Source organism: Piliocolobus tephrosceles, chromosome 3, assembly GCF_002776525.5.
Source record: "Piliocolobus tephrosceles isolate RC106 chromosome 3, ASM277652v3, whole genome shotgun sequence".
Taxonomy (NCBI): Eukaryota; Metazoa; Chordata; class Mammalia; order Primates; family Cercopithecidae; genus Piliocolobus; species Piliocolobus tephrosceles.
Window position 1 is genome coordinate 115183355 of NC_045436.1, and position 22445 is coordinate 115205799.

General features: G+C 36.7%; 1 protein-coding gene and 1 long non-coding RNA gene across 2 annotated transcripts in view; one reads left to right on the forward strand and one right to left on the reverse strand.

Moving 5' to 3' along the window:
* Positions 1–11075: 11075 nt before the first annotated feature.
* The window catches only part of EPGN (epithelial mitogen), a 30586-nt gene continuing 19216 nt past the window's right edge, over positions 11076–22445 (reverse strand). Inside the window, exon 7 of the mRNA XM_023189784.1 lies at positions 11076–11185. The gene's annotated coding sequence lies outside the window, so the exon portion shown is untranslated. The remainder of the gene's footprint in view (positions 11186–22445) is intronic.
* The window catches only part of LOC111524573, a 44255-nt gene continuing 37324 nt past the window's right edge, over positions 15515–22445 (forward strand). The window contains exon 1 of the long non-coding RNA XR_002725822.1: positions 15515–15614. This is a non-coding gene — a long non-coding RNA (uncharacterized LOC111524573). The remainder of the gene's footprint in view (positions 15615–22445) is intronic.

A 22445-nucleotide genomic window follows, 5' to 3' on the forward strand; every position in this document is an offset into this window, starting at 1 on the left:
GCCAGTTAGAATTATTTTCTTCATAAATTACCCAGTCTCAGATATTTCTTTATAGCAATGCAAGAATGGCCTAACACAGAAAACTGGTACCAAGGAGTAGGGGTATTGCTATAAAGATACCTGAAAATGTGGAAGCAGCTTTGGAACTGGGTAAAAGACAGAGATTGGAAGAGTTTGGAGGGCTCGGAAGAAGACAGGAAGATGAAGGAAAGTTTGGAACTTCTCAGAGACTGGTTAAATTGTTGGGACCAAAATGCTAATAATGATATGGACAATAAAGTCCATGCTGATGAGGTCTGAGATGGAAAATAAAGACTTATTGGAAACTGGAGCAAAGTTCACCCTTGTTATACCCTAGCAAATAACTTGGCTATATTCTGTTCATGTCCTATGGATCTGTGAAAGTTTGAACTTGAGAGACATGACCTTTCTTTTTCTTTTTTTCTTTTTTTTTTTTTTTTTTTTTTTTTTTTTTGAGAGTCTTGCTGTTTTTCTCCAGGCTGGAATGCAATGGCGTGACCTTGGCTCACTGCAACCTCCACCTCCTGGGTTCAAGTAATTCTTCTACCTCAGCCTCCTGAGTAGCTGGGATTACAGGCAACTGCCACCACGCCCAGCTAATTTTTTATATTTTTAATAAAGACAGGGTTTCACATGTTGGCCAGGCTGGTCTTGAACTTCTGACTTCTTAATCCACCTGCCTCGGCCTCCCAAAGTGCTGGGATTACAGGCGTAAGCCACTATGCCCAGCCTGGAGGAAGAACTTTCTAAGCAGTAACACATTTAAGATGTAAACTGGCTGCTTCTAACAACATATGCTAAGATGCAAGAGCAAAGGAATGACTTGAAGTTGGAAGTTGTATTTAAAAGGAAAGTAGAGCATAAAGGTTTGAAAAATGTGCAGCCTTATCATGTGACAGAGAAAGAAAGTGTTCTTTTGGGAGAGGAATTCAAGGAGGCTGTGGAGCAACCATTTGCTAAAAAGATTTGCATAACTAAAAGGGAATCGAATGATAATGTCCAAGACAATGAGTAAAAGGCCTTGAAGGCATTTCAGAGATCTCTGAGGTCGCTAGCCCCTTGCAATAGAGGCCCAGGATGACTGAATGTTTTAAGGGCCAATGCAGGGGCACCACTTCCTTGCAACACCTTAGGAAGCTGCTCCTCACATCATGGCCTCTGCACCTCTGGTTCCAGCCTCTGCTCAAAGGGGCACAGCTAACTCAGGCTGCTGTTCTAGAGGAAACAAGGTATAAGCCTTACTGGCATCCATGTAGGTTAAGCCTGTAAGTTCACAGAGTGCATGAGTAAAGGAGGCATGGCATCCTCCACCTAGATTTCAGAGGATACATGAGAAGGCCTGGGCATCCAGGCAGAAGTCTGCTGCCAGGGTGGAGCCCACACAGAGAACCTGTACTAGGACAATGCAGAAGACAGCTGGAGGTCCCAAACAGATTCCCCCCTGGGGCACTGCCTAGTGGAGCTATAAGAAGAGAGATACCATCCTCCATATCCCAGAATGGTAGATACACCAGCAGCTTGCACTCTGTGCCTGGAAAAGTCAGAGGCATTCAACTCCAACCTGGGAGAGAAGCCATGAGAGTTGAACCATGCAAAGTCACAGTAGGTGGAGCTGTCCAAGGCCTTGGGAGCCCACCCCTTGCAACAGTGTGCCCTGAATGTGGGACATGGAGTCATAAAAGATTATTTTGGAGCTGCCCTGATGGGTTTTGAACTTGCATGGGGCCTGTAGCCCCTTTCTTTTGGCTGATTTATTCCTTTTAGAACAGGAATGTTTACCCAATGCCTATACCCCCTTGTATCTTGGAAGTACATAACTTGTTTTTGATTTTATAGGCTCATAGGTGGAAGGTAATTGCCTTGTCTCAGATAGACTTTGGAATTTTGAGTTAACACAGGATTGAGTTAAGAATAAATTTCAGGGACTATTGGGAAAGCATGAGTGTTTTTGCAATGTGAAGAGGACATAAAATTTGGAGGGCCAGGGGAAGAATGATATAGTTTGAATATATATCCCTGCCAAATCACATGTTGAATTGTAATCCCCAGTGTTGGAAGTGGGGCCTGGTGGGAGGTGTCTGGGTCACTGGGGGTCAGATCCCTCACGGTTTGGTGCTGTCCTTGCAATAGTGGGTGAGTTCTCAGTATATCTGTTTCTCAGAACGTATGTGGCACCTCTCCTGACACTCTTTCTTATTTCCATTCTCACCATGTGATATGCCTGCTCCCCCTTTATCTTCCACCATGAGTAAAAGCTCCTTCAGGCCTCCTCAGAATTTGAGAAGATGGCAGAACCATGCTTTCTGTATATGCTGCAGAGTTGTGAACCAATTAAATCTCTTTTCTTTATAAATTACCCTGTCTCAGGTCTTTCTTTACAGCTATGCAAGAACGACCTAACACTGACCTGTAAGTGCTCCTCCCAATCCCCCTCCTCACTTCAGTATACCCCACATCTTTAGGCTGAACAAATGTATACCTTCCATATGGTGATTTATGATTTTACCTATGATTTCTGTCTCCCTAAAATATATAAACTCAAACTGTAACTGAATTACCTTGGACACACTTTCTCATAAGGCTGTTCCCTGGGCCATGGCCACTAATAATGGCTCAGAATAAACTTCTTTATATATTTCATAGAATTCTTTTTGTCAGCAATCTTGCAATTAATATGTCTTTTCGTAATTCTGTGTTCCTAGGCTGCAAACTTCACAGGTATTTCTTAGCTTTTTTTCTCCTTCTAGTGAGTAAAGAGGACTAGAGGGAGCTGGAGTAGGATAACACCCTTCCATGAGGTGGGATAAGGCTCTGGTAAAGTATTTCTTGTGGAGAGGAGGCCTTTGTTATGGAGAATGCTCTGTGCATGTTTCAAAGGGTTATGCTTTCCCTCCTCCTGCCAGGGCCAGGAGAGGCTGTTTCTCACATCTTCATCATGAGAACCTGAAGGATTTTTTAGAGATAAATCCCATTAAAGTGTGTTCTTCAAGACTTCTGTCACTAGTTATTTGTTTCTCATTCTTATAGTACTCTATACTCAGCCTCCAGCAATTTACCAATTTACCATTTTTTTTTCTACCAGTTTTGGCTTCAGCAGCTACTGCTTCAGATAAACATATTTCAGCAGTGACTCTCAAGATTCACCCATTGGTCTGGATTTTGGGGTGGTGGTTTGCCCTGTGGCCTCAGTTTTCTGACAGATTCAAGAAAATTTGTTTATTTTTAGCTTGTTCAGCTTTTTCTTATTGTAAGAATAAGAGTAATAACTTCTAAGATCTTTACATATTGGAGCTGAAACCAAATATTTATCAAATCATTCTTTAAGTAGGAAATATATTGCTCATGAATTTCATTCTTCCTTGATTTGTTCAATCTCATTTATATATGTGTGTGTGTGTGTGTGTGTGTGTGTGTGTGTGTATTTCTGGGATACATGTGCAGAACATGCTGGTTTGTTACATAGGTATACATGTGCCATAGTGGTTTACTGCACCCATTAACCCGTTATCTACATTAGGTATTTCTCCTAATACTATCCCTCCCCAAGCCCCCAACCCCCCGACAGGCCCTGGTGTGTGATGTTCCCCTCCCTGTGTAGTGAACTCCCATTCATAATTGCTACAAAGAGAATAAAATACCTATATACAACTTATAAGGGATGTGAAGGCCCTGTTCAAGGAGAACTGCAAACAACTGCTCAAGGAAATAAGAAAGGACAGAAACAAATGAAAGAATAGTCCATCCTCAGTAATAGGAAGAATAAATATCCTGAAAATTGACATACTGCCTAAAGGAATATATAGATTCAATGCTATCCTCATCAAGCTACCACTGACTTCACAGTATTAGAATTCACAGAATTAGAAAAAAACTACTTTAAATTTCATATGGAACCAAAAAAGACATTGTATAGCGAAGACAATCCTAAGCAAAAAGAACAAAGCTGGGGGCATCACACTACCTGACTTCAAACTATACTACAAGGCTATGGTAATGAAAGCAGCATGGTACTGATACCAAAACAGATATATAGACTAATGGAACAGAACAGAGCCCTCAGAAATAATGCCACACATCTACATCTGATCTTTGACAAACCTGACACAATCAAGCAATGAGGAAAGGATTCCCTATTTAATAAATTGTGTTGGGAAAACTGGCTAACCATAGGGAGAAAACTGAAACTGGACCCCTTCCTTACAACTTATACAAAAAATTAACTCAAGACAGATTAAACACTTAAACATAAGACCTAAAATCATAAAAACCCTAGAAGAAAACCTAGGCAATACCATTCAGGACATAGGCATGGGCAAAAACTTCATGGCTAAAACACCAAAAGCAATGGCAACAAAATCTAAAATAGATAAATGGGATCTAATTAAACTAAAGAACTTCTCCACAGCAAAAGCAACTATCATCAGAGTGAACAGGCAACCTACAAAATGGGAGAAAATTTTTGCAATCTGTCCATCTGACAAAGGGCTAATCTCCAGAATCCATAAGGAACTTAAACAAATTTATAAGAAAAAAAAAACCCATCAAAAAGTGGGTGAAGGATATGAACAGACACTTCTCAAAAGAAGAAATTTGTGCAGCCAACAAACATATGGAAAAAAGCTTATCATCCTTGGTCATTAGAGAAATGGAAATCAAAACCACAATGCGATACCATCTCACGCCAGCTAGAATGGTGATCATTAAAAAGTCAGGAAACAACAGATGCTGGAGAGGATATAGAGAAATAGGAAGGCTTTTACACTGTTGGTGGGAGTGTAAATTAGTTCAACCATTGTGGAAGACATGTGGCAATTCCTCAAGGATCTAGATCCAGAAATATCATTTGACCCAGCAATCCCATTGCTGGGTATATACCCAAAGTATTATAAATTATTCTACTATAAAGACACATGCACACCTATGTTTATTGCAGCACTATTCACAATAGAAAAGACTTGAAATCAACCCAAATGCCCACCAATGATAGACTGGATAAAGAAAATGTGATACATACACACCATGGAATACTATGCAGCCATAAAGGAGGATGAGTTCATGTCCTTTCCAGAAACCATCATTCTCAGCAAACTAACACAGGAACAGAAAACCAAACACAGCATATTCAATCTCATTCTTAACAGCAATCCCCAAATGATCTTGATTCATGTATTTTCCAATTTGCAAAAAATCCACTGAAAATCATTATAAGATTTAACAACTTCATAATTGAAAACCATAAGTTTACATTTATTGAACCTCTGTCTGTGAACTTACCTTCTATTTGGAGCCTCTCCCATATTTAAAACAGACATCTAAGAATTCAACTGGCTGATAGATTTATACAGTAAAACCAGAGACCTGAGAAAGAAAATACCCAGAGAATAAGTGTCTTGGATCTAATATCTTTAACTAGAAACAAAGACAATATTAGATATGCAAATAACCTATATAATAACTATTATTATAATCACCTAAGCACTTAGGAATGAACACTAATTATGTCATAGATATAGTCATAGGAATGTACTGTTAAAAATATACTTGTTGGATGTTTTAGTATAAATGTGCTGGTAAAATAAACACAAACCACATAGATTTCTTTCACTTATCTATTTTGAAAAATTTGGAGATATTTAAACTTACCCCATTGTTCCTCTTTATCTCCTTGTTGAATTCTCAGTCATGCTGATATGTAAGATAGCTTGGGTAAGCATGAAGAGATCTAGTCCAACTCAGAGCCATTCCTGTTTGAAATACAAACATGAAAGTATTCAATTAATGTTGACAGATCTGCTGTTCCAGGAGTTTACTTTAAGTTTTGATTTGGTAGCAGGATTGTCCTGGGAACCCCTGGAGAAATCTGAGATGAGAACAGATTCAGATCACTGTCCGAGCCAGAATCTCTGGGCTGAGCAGATAACTAAGAACAGAAAAAGGAATGGGTGTTTTCAGTACAAAGAGAATTTTCAATTATGAGTGGTGTTGAACAGACTTTCTCTCTTTCAGCTAAGACAGGACAAAAGAGGGTGTTCTTAAGGGGTAGAGGGCTTCCAAAACATACTCTGACAGTTAAGAATGGAGACTGAAATAGATCACAAAGAACTGGAATAGTCTCATTCTTGAAGATTTGGAGGGTGGAGGGAGGTTAGACTGATATCTATGTTTCTGTGACACTTTATGTAAAGTCTAGGTAACTTCTTGGGGTCTTGACTCTGCTAATGCGCATACATCACTCTGCTAATGTGCATATATAACAGTGCTTCTCACTGTTTTTAAACTTCATTTGTGAATCCCAGATCCCACACTTATTAAGTTGGAGGTGTTTAACAAGCTTGAATGATAGTTTTATCTATAGAACGGAGCTAACAGAACATACACCATAAAATACTTCTGAGATTGAAATAATTTCACATATTCAAAGTGCTGAAGATAATGCCTGGTGAATAGAAGGTACTCCAGACAAAATACGTCATTTCTCCCTAAACACAGACACACGCACATACACACACACATAGTCACACTGGCTGACTAAGAAACAATCCTTGTCCATGACAAAGATTTCAGATAAATGGCATATCACTAATTGTTAGAAAGGGTCCTTTATTTTATTGCAAAATAAATAAAAGTTTACTGGATATGAATTTCCTCATTTGTGGAGAGTGTTGCAATGTCATGACGGCTTAAGCAATGTTTTCACGTATGCACAGTTGTTGGGTAATCACGAAGATACTTAATTATAAACACTAACTCTTCAAAATTCAATGTGGGCAAGATCTTTGTTTTTTACAAAAGACAATTGAGCAATAAGACATAGTATTTTTTAAATGTATAAACTTCTTTGGGGAGATAGGTAATAAAGAAAATAAGAAGATATTTATTTGTGTTAAATGCCATCAGATATAAATAATGTGGGAACTAATTTCACTTGTAACTGTTTATAGTTTACTACATATCCAAGCTAGAAAACAGAAATAAATAATTTGATTATTCCTTTATTTAGTTTTTGTTTATTCATAAGCATAATATCTTTCTTCATTTTGGTTCTTGAGTTGATGTCAATTGCACATTGTAAATGCTATAAAATAAACTTTATAAGCCTGAGCTTAAGTTTTTCTTTAGAAATTTTTTCAGAAACTATAAATGTTGCAACATTTTTGGAACAGCTGCATATCTGATGTCTTATTTTTTCAAGGACACAGCTAAGTTATTAAATAGATTAAACAAAGTCCCAAGAAGACCCTTGAAAGCACACATAATAATAATCTGAGAAAACATCTGAAAGATTCAGTAATTCTGTAGTTATCTACAAAACTACAAGTCAACTAGTATTTGCTTTAAATACTCATAAAATTATTTGTTCACTTAAAGTTTAGTCACAGAGTATATGATATTATTACTGGCATTGAAATATAACAAATTTTACAAACAAATCCTGCCATTCACAGAGCTGTTATTTTTTTCATTATTTTAACATTCCTACTAGCTAAACTAATTCTGTTGATTCCACTGATTTGAGTGAGGGTAATTTTGCAGTAGCAAGATAAAAATATTATTGTTTGAAACAGAGTGGACAGTGATCTGTTACAAGCTAAATGGTGTTTCTCCAAATTTCATATGTTAAAGTCCTAGCCCTTAGTAGCTCAGAATGTGATTGTATTTGGAGACAAAGTCTTCAAAAAAGTTATTAAGTTTAAAGGAGGTGGTTAAGGTAGGCCAGTATCCAATCTGAATGATGTCATAAGAAAAGGAAATTTGGGCATACAAAGAAATACCAGAAACATTAGAACACTCCGAGGAAAGAACAGAGTTAGAAGGTGGCTGTCCACAAGCCAGAAAGAGAGGCCTCAGGAGAAACCAAACTGGCTGACACCTTGATCTTAGCCCTCTAGCCTGCAAAACTGAGAAAATAACCTTTTGTTGTTTAAGCCGCCTAATCTGTAGTATTTTGTTATGGCAGTTCAAGCAAAGTAATATAGATTTGATCTGTACAACCCCTTAGGAGGAAAGTAACACTATTATTTCTTTCTTTTTTTTGAAACAGTCTCGTTCTGTTTCCCAGGCTGTGAGTGAAGTGGCATAATCTTGTCTCAGCAACCTCCACCTCCTGGGCTCAAGAGATTCTCCTGCCTTAGCCATCTAAGTACCTGGGATTAGAGGCATGCACTACCACACCTGGTTAATTTTTTGTATTTTTAGTAGAAATGAAATTTCACCATGTTGGCAGAGCTGGTCTCAAACTCCTGGGCTAAAAGTGATCTTCCTATCTTGGCCTCCCTAAAGTGCTGGGATTATAGGCATGAACCACTATGTCCAGCCGACTATGTGTATCATGTTGAAGATATGAAAGCATATTTTATAAGGATAAGTTCCTAGAACCAAGGTTGCTGGCTCAAAGATATATTGCTTCTTATATTTAAAATGTGATAACGTTTCCATTTCTTTATCAACCCGAGGGCTATACCATTAAACAGAAATAAAGCACCATTTATATAAAGAAAATTAGTCCTTTGCTTTAGGGATGACTTGTCATTATTTTGTTTGGACTCTGACTTTTTTATGATACTTTTTTGACACCTCTAACATTTTGTGTGATTTAATTTATTTGTCTTTTATTTTACAATTTCTGTTTCCTTGTCCACCCTCAAGAAGGCTTTTGCTTAAATATTACCAAACAGAAAAAAAAAAAAATTCCCTTGCCTTCTCTAATACTTTCATAGCTTCATTTTTATGTTTAAATACTTGGTTCATCTAAAATTTGCTTTAGTGCAAAGAGTAAGTAAACAGCTTATTTTTTGTATGCCTATCTCAATTTCTCAACATCATTTATGGAATAATCTATGTTCTTATGCACTTATCTGTAATGTTATCTTAGTGTTAAGACTCTATTCTATTGCTTCTTATCTTTTGATTCTGTTTTGCTTTATTGATGCAGTCTATTTCAAACATTGACCAGTTGTTGTTTTGTTATTGTTGTATAAAATCTCAAGCCTTTCCATAGAGAGAATTTACATTATCATGATGCTGAGTGTTTCTATGCAAGAGTGGAGTATATTTTCCAATAGATTCAAATGTTCTTTTACCTCCCATATTAGCATTTTAATATTTTGTTCATAAGGCTCTTCTTACACATTTCTTATTAAATTTATTCAAAGATATTAAAAATCATTCTGTGATTACTGTTTTCCATTTTATATTCTAATTGGTTATTGATTCTATTTAGGAATGCCATTAAATTGTATATATAATTTTTTCAGCCATCTTACCAAAATATCTTTTTGATTGCAATAGTTGAGAATAGTAGAAATTGTCTTATTTGTTCTGACAGGAGACTTGAGGCAATGTTAGTATCCATGAACTAAATACTGGTTAATTAACATGGTGCATCAAGCAAGGCAGTAGTCTACAACTCTGGAATAAATGACATAGCCTTGAATGCACTGGCACTGAAAAAAATCTACAAATATATAATGTTAGGTTAAAAAAAACCAAAAACTAGTGTTTCCAGTATAGTATGACAGTCCCTTGTTCAAAGCAGCTGTTACCCAGGGGGTCTCAAAGGCGCTAGGCATACAATATCATTTTCATTGTGCTTGGAGACCACAATCCTCAGGAATGGTAGAAAACACAAATGATATTATCAAAAGTCACCTCAGAAAACTGTCTAAAGAGATTCGTCTCCCCTGGATTACTTTTCTTTCCATGGCATTAGTATGTGTTAGAAATACCACTTCGAAGCTGGGTTTAAGTTCCTTCAAAATGATGTATAGATGGCCTTTTCTCACCAATGGTTTCTTGCTAAACCAACAAGTCCCTGATTTGATTAGACATGTAACTTCTTTGGCCCATTTCCAACAGGAACTGAAACAACTGTCGGAGGTGCAATCCCATGAACTAGAACCACCTCTGTTCAACCCAGGGGACCTAGTACTGGTAAAGGCTCTTCCTTCCTTTTCTCTCTCTATAGGCCTACTTTGGGAGGGGCCTTCAACTGTGCTTCTTTCTACTCCTACATCAGTAAAGTTCACTGGAATAGATTCTTGGATTAATTATACTCGAGTAAAGTCTGGGAAACTGATAGAATTACCTCTGTTGACACAGAAGAGCACCCGAAGCAACAGTGTGAAGAAATCGGAGACGTCAAGCTAAAAATCACAAATCATAAGTGTCAATAATTAACCTTCAATGGATATCCTCTTTATAGTCTCACCTATGCTTGCTGTACTCGCCTTTGTTCTGTTCCTCACCGTAAGGCATCTTTGCCAAGGACCCCTTAATACTGAATGTCCCTGCGATTATCTACCCTCCTAAACAGCTATCTCTCCTCTAAAGTTTAATTGCCTTCCCCCATACAAGATTTAATTTCCTTCACTGGGGTGAGCTATCTGTGGCCACCACATTGTTTTCAGAATGATTACTCTATTTTACTTCTTATTTCTATTATCGTTGGCAATAGAGCTTTTCCTTTTAGCTCCTCTTTGTATACTACACATATTTGGTCCATGCATATTTAACCTCCTTGTAAAATGTGTTTATTTCCACTTAGAGACCCATCCAACTCCAGTGGTCATGCAAATGGAGCCACGGGCAATGGTTCCCATTACCTGGGAAACACTTAGGCCTCTGAGAGACCTGACTGCCATTTTCACAAAACAATGCACCCTGTCAGCATGAAGCAGTTAAAAGCCGTTACTGTCTGTATCCTAACAGCAGTTAGATGTACCTCTTCAGAGAGGGGATTGATAGCAAAAAGGCAGACAAATTCCTAGGCAGATAGGGACAGGTTCCCCGTGAAGGCCCACCTTCGAGCCATAGGCAGCCTGAAGCCTGAAAACGCAGCTACCAGTTCTGGGTAGAGGCCACGACAAGAGTGAGAATACCCTCAACGCATTTTAATCGGTCCAATGGTGCTTTTTCCATGCCTCACCATGGACCAGTCAGAATGCACCCCCCTCTTCTGAGCCAATGAAAACCCTGAACTCAGCCATACATTGGATTACTCACTTTCTGGGCCCCTTCTCACGCAGATGACTCCTCTCCCTTGGGTCTCCTCTCCACTGACAGCTTTCCTTCTGTTGCTCAATAAAATTCTCCACGCTGCTTACTCTCCCGTGTCTGCGTACCTAATTCCTCTTGGTTGCAGGACAAGAATCCAGAACTCACTGCCCTGTGGGCAGCGGGAATAAATGAGATACAACACAAATGAACTGTAAAACGAACGATCTGTAACACACCCCCGTTTGCCATGTTGCAAGCGGCAGGAACGAGAGGGAGCTGTAGCACTTCTTTGTGGCCCAGACCTCAGGACTCCCCGGGTGAGAGCCATAACACCCCTTGGAGGTCCGCAGTTGCTTGCCACTCCGAGTTTTTGGGCACCACCACGTCCCCCTCATCCAGACACGGGTGCCCAAGGTGGAAGCCAGTTGCGACATGCCTGGACCAATCGCAGGCTGAGTGCAGAGCTGCAGTGGGAGCAGGTTCTGGGCCAGCAGCGCTAGCTGAGTGTAGCCCACTGGGTTGAGTGGGCAGAGCAAGCCCTGTGGTCATGAGCGAAGCCGGGGCAGAGGCGCCACTGGCTATGGAGATTTCCAGCTGGCAAAGTACCCCCAACAAACTCCTGTAACACAGTAACCGCTCCCTCCTGTTGGTGGAGACACAGGGAAGAAAAGAAGCTGCTTGGGTGCCAATCCCTCCGCATGCTGAACAACAGAACCCGTGTCACTAGTTTATGTGTAGAAAATCTCTGAAGTGACACAAAATAATTTTTACCTCTGAAAAGTAGAACTAGTGGTTAGGGAACAATAATGGAAGGAAGTACTACTATTCTCTGAATACCCTTTTTATTAATCTTTATATCATGTTCATATACGATCTATTACAAGGTAACTGTTTTTTTCTTTTTTGAGACAGAGTCTCACTCTGTCACCCAGGCTGGAGTGCAGTGACAAGATTTCAGCCCACTGCAACCTCCACCTCCCGGGTTCAAGTGATTCTTGTGCCTCTGCCTCTCAAGTAGCCAGGATTACAGATATGCACCACCACACCTGGATAATTTTCATATGTTTAGTAGAGATGAGCTCTTGCCATGTTGGCCAGGCTCGTCTCAAACTCCTAGGCTCAAGTGATCTACCTGCCTCAGCCTCCCAAAGCGCTTGGATTACAGATGTAAGCCACTGTGCTGGGCTCTGTTTTCTCAGAAGCTTAACAGGCATACAATTTTGAAAATTAAGCTTAATAATAATATTCTAACTTTACCTGAACTCCAAGCATTTTATATACCTGTACTTATTAAATACATGTATTGGACTGGTTCTAAAAGAGGAAAAGTGAGCAATAAAGTAGGATTTTATCTTGGAAATATGAATATAAAGTAAATATATAGTATATAAATTATAGTATATAAATATATAAATTATTATATATAGTAAAATATATATTACTATATATAATACATAGATAAGTGACAAATGATTCATGATAAATTTAAAAAGAACTAAAATTTTCATCTTGCTATACACAGAATCTTTAAAAAATAAAATAAATCAACTTTTTTTTTGTATGAATGGAAAACCTAAAGCAAAAATAACTTGTGGTAAAGATCTCTCTGTATGAAAATATTACTTTTAAAATTATATATTTCAAAGAGAAATATAGACTAAATAAAAATGGGGAAATGACTTGGAATAAACATTTGCAACACAAATGTTAAAGCGTTAATATTTGAAGTGTTTTCGATTTTTTATATCTAAATAAAAAATTGTTCAACCTAATAGACAAATAAGCTATGAAGATGAACCGACATTTTATAAAACTAGAATGACGAATGTCCCATAAACAAAGGAAAATACTCAATCTTACTTGAAATAGAAGATGCAGTTAATTTTATTCCAATCTGAGATGATAGTTTTACTTGTCTTTGTTCATTATGTAACCTTGCAACATAGATATAAGAAATAATTATCATAAATGTTTCAATTTTATGATCAATATTTTTCATGGCAGTTTTAAGAGACAGGCAGCTATACTTGGGTATTTCTAGGTGAATGTCCTCCATTTTGCAATATTCACCTTAAAATCATTACAGTGCTTGGTTATGTTAATATGTTTCTATTTAATCCAAGTGTAATCTGCATTTTATAGGCCTTAACAACTTTTGAGTCACAATAACAGAAATATCTCCTGTCTTTTGCTCTTGACTGTGTAGTCACCTAAAGTTTTTCTTCCCCTTTTTCCTCCCAGCTTTCTCTCTCCCTCCCTTTCTTTCTTTACTCTTACTTTTTTTTTTTTTTTTTTTTTTTTGGATAAATTTTTAAAACTTAGAACAGTCCAAAGATTTATCTACTCAATATTTATATACCCACCTTGTAAACTGTAAATTTTCAATATTTGCTTCCAGTCCTTTTTAACGTATGAAATTAGATAATATAGATGGAATACCTAAACTTACATAGTATTTCTTTCTTACTATACTCTGTTCAATGTGCTTTCCATATATTCCTCATAACTCCATATGTAACTAGTATATTAAATCACCTATTAGCTAATCCTCATAATAATTTTATGAGTTAGCTTCTACTATTATCCCCATTTTATGAATGAAGAAACTTAGGTGAAGAGAGCTCACATAATTTTTCCAAGGTTCATGTATTGTAAATGGTAGCACCAAAAACCCAAGCTTGGTAGCACTGGAGTCCCTGCTTTTAGTTTCTCTCCTATTTTAAAAGTAATATATAGTACTTCTCCTTAAGACATAAATATTTAATTATATTAATAGCCAACTATATCTTTTACAGTCTTTCTTAGTTTTTGTAATTTCGTAACATGGTCTCTTTTTAGTCAATATCTTGGTTTATTTGAACAAGACAACAATTTAGCACACTGTAACGCCTTTCTAAATTCTCTCTCCAATCTTCCTTTATTATTGTTGTCTAGTGTTTAAGTTTCACATTGTTAATTTGTAAATGTTGTCACAAATTAATTTTAATTTCTACTCAATATTTATTTTGGGTATTTTACAAACATGCGTCTCTGACTTCCTTGCTCATCACTGATACTTGCATGGTATTTTTTTTCTCCTGGGTTCTTCTTTCATCTTGCTGAAATATATTCATTGGCAGTCTTTTCAGTATCGTTTAGAGGTGATATGGTTTGTCTCTGTCTCCCTACCCAAATCTCATGTTGAATTGTAATTCCCAAGGTTGGGGGAAGGACCTGGTGGCGGGTGATTGGATCATGGAGATGGAATTCCCCCTTGCTGTTCTCATGATAGTGAGTGAATTCTCATGGGATCTGGTGGTTTAAAAGTGAGTGGCACTCCCCCTTCTCTCTCTTTCTCTCTCTCTCTCTCATGCCACCATGTGAAGACATGCTTGCTTCCCCTTCACCCTTCCTCCATGATTGTAACTTTCCTGAGGCCTCTCCAGATATGCCTCTTGTACAGCCTATGAAACTGTGAGTTGATTAAATCTCTTTTCTTTACAAGTTACCCAGTTTCAGGTAATTCTTTACACCAGAGTGAGAATGAACCAATACAAGAGATATTAAACTCTTAGTCTTTTGTAGATACAGAATAGTATAAGCTCTATGTTCTTTAACTTAGACTTTGCTGGGAAGGACAATAGGAGTTTATAAGCCCTAAGGATGAGCTGAATGAGGAAACTTGAAAAATATTAGAAGAAAACTACCATTAGTCTTTGTAAAGGTAAACCTTTGATTAAAACATAGATTATATAGATTAAAGAAAGAAAGTAAGCAAACATTAACTGGTGAATTATTACAAAATTACATTAGATTTATTGTTTATTTTCTCAGACAGAATCTCACTGTGTCACTGCAGTGGGATAATTTAGGAATAGAGAGACTGAGGGGTCGAAGAGGATATGTATTATTTATTATTTAGGTGCACTGGCCCAGTCAGATTAACATCCAAAAAGACTGAGCCCCAAACATAGAGCCAGGTTATCTTTTAAGCATTTCATGGGGCAGGGGGAGATCTGTGCAGGGGGAAGCATATTACACAAGTGAGAAAAAAAGACTGTTATTCAACTGAGACATGCATTACATTATTTTTTACTTTTCAAGGAAAAACATGTTTTACAACTTGAGTTTACCTGCCTAGTAACCTTGCAGCTGCACAGCTAGAGAAACAGGGTCTTCACAATATCTGGGAAAGAGAGAGAGATAAGGCTCACTAGCCACAGACAAAAAAACAGGCAGTTAATTTTTAAAGAACTCCACCTCTTTTTCTTTCTCAGGGGGAATTTTTTTTTTTTTACATACAACTGAGTTTTCGCTTACACATTCTTTCTTTTAATTCCTGTTTCATTACCAGGCTGGAGTGTAGTGGTGCAATCACAGTTCACTGCAGCCTTGACCTGGGATCAAGCCATCCCCCATCTCACCCTTTCAGTAGCTGGGACCACAGGTGCGTGCCACCACACTCAGCTAATTTATTTAAAACAATTTTTTTTTTTTTTTTTTTTTTTTTAGAGATGAGGTCTCCCTTTGTTGCCCAGCTGGTCTGAAATTCCTGGTTTCAAGTGATCCTCACACCTCAGCCTCCTAAAGAGCTGAAGTTATAAGCATGAACCATTGTGGTAAGTCTTTGTTTTCTATATTATCATCATAAAGTTGAGTTTCTCTTTGCATATGCTTGCTAAGAAGAATAAAATAATTTATAAATTTGGTTGATTTATAATTGAGTCACAAAATGTTTGTTAAAAAACTATGTTTGTTAAAATATTTTCCTAGAAAAATTAATTTAAACTCGTAAACTTTGTCTGTCATTGAAAAAATGTGAAATTAACTCATTGTATAGGCCATGGTTGAATTTTTGTAACTTCAGTTATACATAAGTGGTTTGAGTTCACTTGTTAGAAATATCAAGATCGTTTGTGGCTGTGGCTGAATGTCTATTTTTTTTGTTCTTACTATTAAAGGTGGTAGAATTCTATGTTAACAGGGATTTCCCCAGAGTATTTTGAATACTTTATTCCATTATATTATGGCATCTACTTTCACTGATAAGAAATCTACTGTCATTATAATTAACTGATTTTCTTTTTTAGTAATATTTCTTTTTGTGTGTATGGCTTTGAAGTTTTTAAACTATATTTCTTAAACTAAGTTTTAAGACTATGAATACAATTTCAATTTAAAGATTTACATCCTGCTTTCATTCTGAAGGTTCTCAGCCATTATCTCTTAGATATTTCCTCTAACCTAGCCTTTCCTTCTGGAACTCATGTTGGGTTTTTTGTTTTGTTTTTTAATTTTCATGCTTTACATCTCTTTACTTTGTGACAAATTCTAGCTGATTTCTTCAGATCATCTTCCATATTTCTAATGTTCTCTTCAGCTGTGCCAACTGTAGTACTTATTCTACTTACAAGATATGTTTTTAAATCCTGAAGATTGTATTTTTCAACTGTAGGATTTTTACTTGCCTATTTTATCCATATAATGCTCTTATCTTATGGGATGATTCCTTTCTTGTCTCTGAACATTTTAAGCTCCACTTTTCAGAAAGTCAGTTAGATCATAATTTCTCTAATTATTTAGGTATGAATTCCACACTAGTTGGATCTATGGACACTTTCTCCTCTGAAATTATCTGTGTGTTTTTTGTAATTTTTATTCATGAGGTCATCTTAAGTTGGAAATGTGTTCTCTGGAAGGTCATCACATACCATTTGCTATAGAACTTCTCAATAAGACTACGTATAACTCTGCTTAGGTGCAGTGAGGGACACTAGTTCTGGCTCTTTCTTTTATTTTACACTGACATACACACTTCTTTTACACTGTGTTTTACATGTGTAAAATATGTATATTTTACACTGTCATACACACTTCTTTTATTTTACTATGCCATATGAATACTGTGAATTCAGGCCCCTGCTTCTTTTTGGTAGATACTCAAGTTCTGATTTTTGGAGTTGACTCCGTTTCTACCCACAGCCTGTGCAATTTTTTGCCATTTATTGAAATCTTGACTGTCCAGTGCAGATTTTCTATTCTTAAATAGAATAGAAATTTCCTGGCTCAGGGCTTCACCTTCTCATGAGATCATAACCATCCTAAGGCATCTTAAGACTAACCATGCCCTGAGGCATCTATCTAATACAATCCCAACCACAATTCCTTTTCCCACATGATGGCTTCAACTTCGGCTCTATGACCCTAGAATCATTCTCTTTTTGACACCTAGAGATTTCTATTTCTGTCCTTTGAGTTCAGTCACCTAGTAGCAACTTCTGACACTCAAATAGTTTTCCAGGTTAAAATGTATGCAGGAAAATGTTGTAACTATGATGATATCAAAAACCACAGAAAAAGAACTTTACACAATTATGTTATGAATCCCAATGATGGCATCAGCTTCTATTGCTCTGCTAACTAAAAAAAAAAAAAAAAAAAAAAATACACCAAGTCTGTAATACATCGTTTTGCTGTGAGAGAGTTGTGTTAGTGTTAAATGAACATTCTTGCTGAAGTGATATTGTTGAAGTTCAAGCTGTCTAATTTTATACTCCAAGGTTTTCAATAGAGCTGATTATTTGAATAGCCATCTGTAATTTTGAAAAGATGCTGTTTGAATCACATAATAGGCAGTGAACAGCAAATTATCAAAATGAGTATGCTGAAGAGAAAGAAAGGAGAGCACTTTACTAGTGCCAGCACAGAAACAGGAGTTGGCATCATTTGACATTTCAGAACATTTTCAGACATATCCTAACAGGGAACGTTTTCTTTCTCATACATTTCACGAGAATGGCTCTCATTTTTGTGTGGCAGTCTCTCATTAATAAAAACTCGCACATAAAGAACTTTACATGGATGACACACAGGAAAAGCCATGACACATAACTTTAGCTGGAATCATTTTTTTGTGCTTCCTGTTTTATTCACGCTGCTCTTCAACAAGCTATAACAAATTTCCTACGTCAGTTTGAAGCCACAAAATTTGTATGGCTAAATTTTACATCAACAGTCTATCCACGTACTTCGAATAGGATGTTTTGAAAGCAATCTGTTAGAAAATCTCTGATGCTTAATATTTCAGATTTTTTCCCACCTTTTGAAAGCATAAAGTTTTAAAAATGTCAGAGTTAGGAGTAATAGTCTCCTTACAAAGAAAGTTATTATTTTGTTTGCTTTTCATTTCTACCATCAAAGATCTTCAACAGGGTGTGCCTATGACTAATTGGGATAAGAAAGATATATACTATTATTGAAAATATAGACTCCTAGGCACTGCTTACTGGAATTCTGATTTTCTTTATTTTTATTAAGGCCTGGAAATTTTTATTTTAATAAATAGCAACTGTACATGATTACTTTTCACATTAAATATTGAGAGCCATTGATATGAGGCTGCATGAAAGAGCATGGCAGTCAACATACCAAGAAAGGTATCCAGAGTATGCAGTTTTGCAGAGGCTCGTCATTCCTTTATTTCAAGGCCACACTCATTTGTAGAACAACTGATACTTAGAATTCAGTGAACAGTTTTATTCTTGCTACACATAGCGAAAGCAAGTGAAATTTAACATATGTCATGTGTCTGGGGGTGGTGGCTCACAGCTCTAATCCCAGTACTTAATGAGGCCAGGGTGGGAGAATCACATGAGCCCAGGAGTTCAAGACCAGTGTGGGTAATATAGGGAGACTCCATCCCTACAGAAAATTTAGAAAGTTACCAGGCATGATGACACATGCCTGTGGTCCCAGCTACATGGGAGGTTGAGGCAAGAAAATTGCTTGAACCCTAGAGGTCGAGGCTGCAGTGAACTGTGATCATGCCACTGCACTTCAGCCTGGGTAACAGAGAGAGATCCTGTCTCTTAAAAAAAGAAAGTGTGTAAGTGTGTGTATACACATTTTATGAGATATATATAAAGATATACACACACACGTATCTTTATATATTATACATTATATATATATATATATATATTATATATATATATATATATATATAAAATGGAATTTGAAATTTATAAACTGGATCCATAGAATTTCATTAAGAAAAGTCCAGGAATGCAGTTTTTCAAGGAGAGATGGCAACATAGAGGTGATTGAAATATAAATGAATTTAAAGAGTTTAGGACTACTGAGAGGTTTCATTATAAAGTAACCCTAAAATATCTGATGAGAATTGCTTACAATTTTCTCATGAATTGGCTAAGAAATACAAAAATTACTAGGGTTTGTAATTTAAGTAATCTGGTTACTAGTGTATCATTGGTAGAAGTAATCCTAAAATGAATGGTTAAAAGTACGTACAGTTAAATTCATCATTTACAAAAGTATTCACATTAGTTGCCTGAGCATTGTCTTAAACATGTTATTTGTTTTAGCCAACTTTTTTTTTTTTTTTTTTGAGACGGAGCCTCACTCTGTCGCCCAGGCTGGAGTGCAGTGGCCAGATCTCAGCTCACTGCAAGCTCCGCCTCCCGGGTTCACCCATTCTCCTGCCTCAGCCTCCCGAGTAGCTGGGACTACAGGCGCCCGCCACCTCGCCCGGCTAGTTTTTTGTATTTTTTAGTAGACACGGGGTTTCACCGTGCTAGCCAGGATGGTCTCGATCTCCTGACCTCGTGATCCGCCCGTCTCGGCCTCCCAAAGTGCTGGGATTACAGGCTTGAGCTACCGCGCCCGGCCTTGTTTTAGCCAACTTTTAAGCATCATTTTAAAATAAGCCATGGATTTACTGTCACTTTGTAGTTTTATTGTTTAAATTTTTTGTTGTGATGCTACTACTTTTTAATTGTTATTGTTCACATAGAAAATAATTATTCAGTTTTTGATTTGAAGACTGATGAGTACCTATGCTCTTCAATACCAGCATATAAGTACAACTTTTCAAAATCTTACTTTATTACATGTTAATTTATTCTTATTTTATTACAGATTTCTCTAAAATAGAACAAACTACTGTAATTTTTGATTGGCTTATTTTAATTTTAACATTTATGCCAATCCATTTAGACACATTGAGAAAACTATCAAGCAAAATCTTTGAAGTAAGGTCTTAGAGTCCAATTACAATGCACAATAGCTTTGATGTGGGCTATCCCATCAGAAACCTTTGTGCCATAAATTTTACCTATACGTCTAAATACTGTATCATTTCCTCAATCAATTCCATGTATAGCAAAAATTCACTTGTCTGCTTTAAAATATCTTCAGTTGTTTTACATAAAACGGTTAACAAATCTAGGTCATCACAGACACCATCCTTATAAAAAAGGCAAATTGAATAACTACATAAAAGGCAATAACTAAATTATTGGCTCCCATTCAATTTTAAGGTTAAACAAATTTAGATTAAACTGAATCTTTCAATTATTCTATTCATTTAATATTCAAATGAGAGTTCTATAAAGTCACCTTCTTCAGCTTGATTTCAGCTTCTGGTCATATGATAAAGGTGGGATCTCATAAAATATTCTCCAGTTAGATCCACTTTGCTATCCAAGGTGATTCTGACATTGACATTGAAAGAGGCTTTACGCCATTTTCAGTTTGGTACTCTAATGGAGAATTGGATTCTCCATTCTACCTATTTATTTCTTTTTGAAGTTGCAAAATAGACATGAGTTTCTTTCCAATGTGGCTGGTAGTTTTTAAATACACAGTGAGCCTGATGACTGTTATGAATTTATTTCTTGGATATTCTCACTAAAGAAACGTCAAGATTTTGGGTCATTTGCTTCACAGCAATAAACTGATCTTTAATTAATTATCTCACTATTTTTAAAAATTTATAAATCTGCTGTTCCTTGCCACTGCTGGTTCACCAGTTGTGGTTAAAAGCCCGCCTTAACTGCTTCATTTTCAAGTTCAGTGCAGTAATGGGCAATTACTTTTTTTCAACATGCCTCATGATTTCAAGTTTTTCTGAATTTTTCTCATCTTAAATACTCTCTGTATAAGATTATAAACCAAATTTCTTGTTTTAAGTAAGAATGATGCTTTAGAAAAACAGAATTTTCAGTTTATTTGTTATCTAGAGACTTGTTGCAGAACGTTGGAACTCTTTTTGCTACGTATTCTACACGCAAAGTAAGAAAACTATTTGTTATTTACACAAGCCTGGAATATGGTAAAACTGATTTGTAGGAACCAGTGGTTTTATGTAATCAAAAATTAAAAATTGCTACTGATTTAGAAGGTTACAAACTAATGTTTGAAAAAAATCTTTCTGTAAAGGACTCGTGGATGCATCTAGAAAGCATACTTTATAAACAGCATAACCGTATGGGTTACTAACTGCAATGTTAATATCCAGATCCTCTAAACGTGAAAAAACAGTGCCATATTTTTTGTTATTCATATTATGTGCAAATTTTTTAGTCTTTGAGCTTTTCATTTAAAAAATGAGTTGGGCTTATATGAAAATGTGAGACTGCATATACGTATTAAAGAACCTTTAAGGAGCAAAAATTACAGAACTTTCTACTTTAATCTTTGAGTAAACATGAGAGCCTAGGAATGTGGTTAATGTTTAAGATAATGATGAACCCTAATGGCTAATTTATATAAAGAAGTCCAAAGCCATAGCTGGAAATTCAAAACATGGCTCAAATCAGGGAATCAGGGGCTCAAACAATGTTGTTAGGAACCTGATTATCTTCCCTGCTTCTCACTGCTTCTCTCTGTGGTAGTTTCATTCTCAGGTACATTCTCAGGTACAGAACATTCATCCTATTGTTCTGTAGTAGCACTGATGGGCTTCAGCAAATCTAAGATGTGATTCTGCTGATTTAACAATGCAATCTGAAAGAGAGAACTCCCCATCACTTCCCAGAGAGAGTATCAATAAAAGTCCCAGGTCTGATTTTCATTGATCTAGCTTAGGTGGAATGCATGCCACTCAGTTAATGATAGTAATACCTGTGGGCTGGGGGAAGTTCCCAGATGTTGGTGGGACCTTGAACCCAGCTGGTGCTCAGGTTCTTGACGCCTTCACAAGAAAACATTCAAGGATGAGTTAGAAAATAGGGGAAGTATGGAGATTTATTTCAAAATGAAAAGTATACACTCAAGAAAGGGGAGTGTGGGTGTACTCAGAGTTGTATAGTGGAATTTGAGACTTCTGCCTTTATGGGTTTCTTTAACCAAGGAACAGAATATTCATGTATGTTCCTTGAAAAAGGTGAAGATTTATCTGAACTTTGTTGCCACCCATTTTTACACCAAATAGGTGTGTTCCCGGAACTGTCGTGGCACCTTTGGGTGTGTGATTTAGTATGTTAATAAGCATATAACGAGGTCCCAGGTAAAAGCAAGGTCAAATCCACCACATTGTGTCCAGTTTTTCTTAGGCAGCTTGGACCACACCCTTTTTTTCAGGGTCTTATCAACCCCTAGCCTCTGCAGCTATTTCCACAGTTTCTTTTTGCTAGTTATGTAAAACTGCT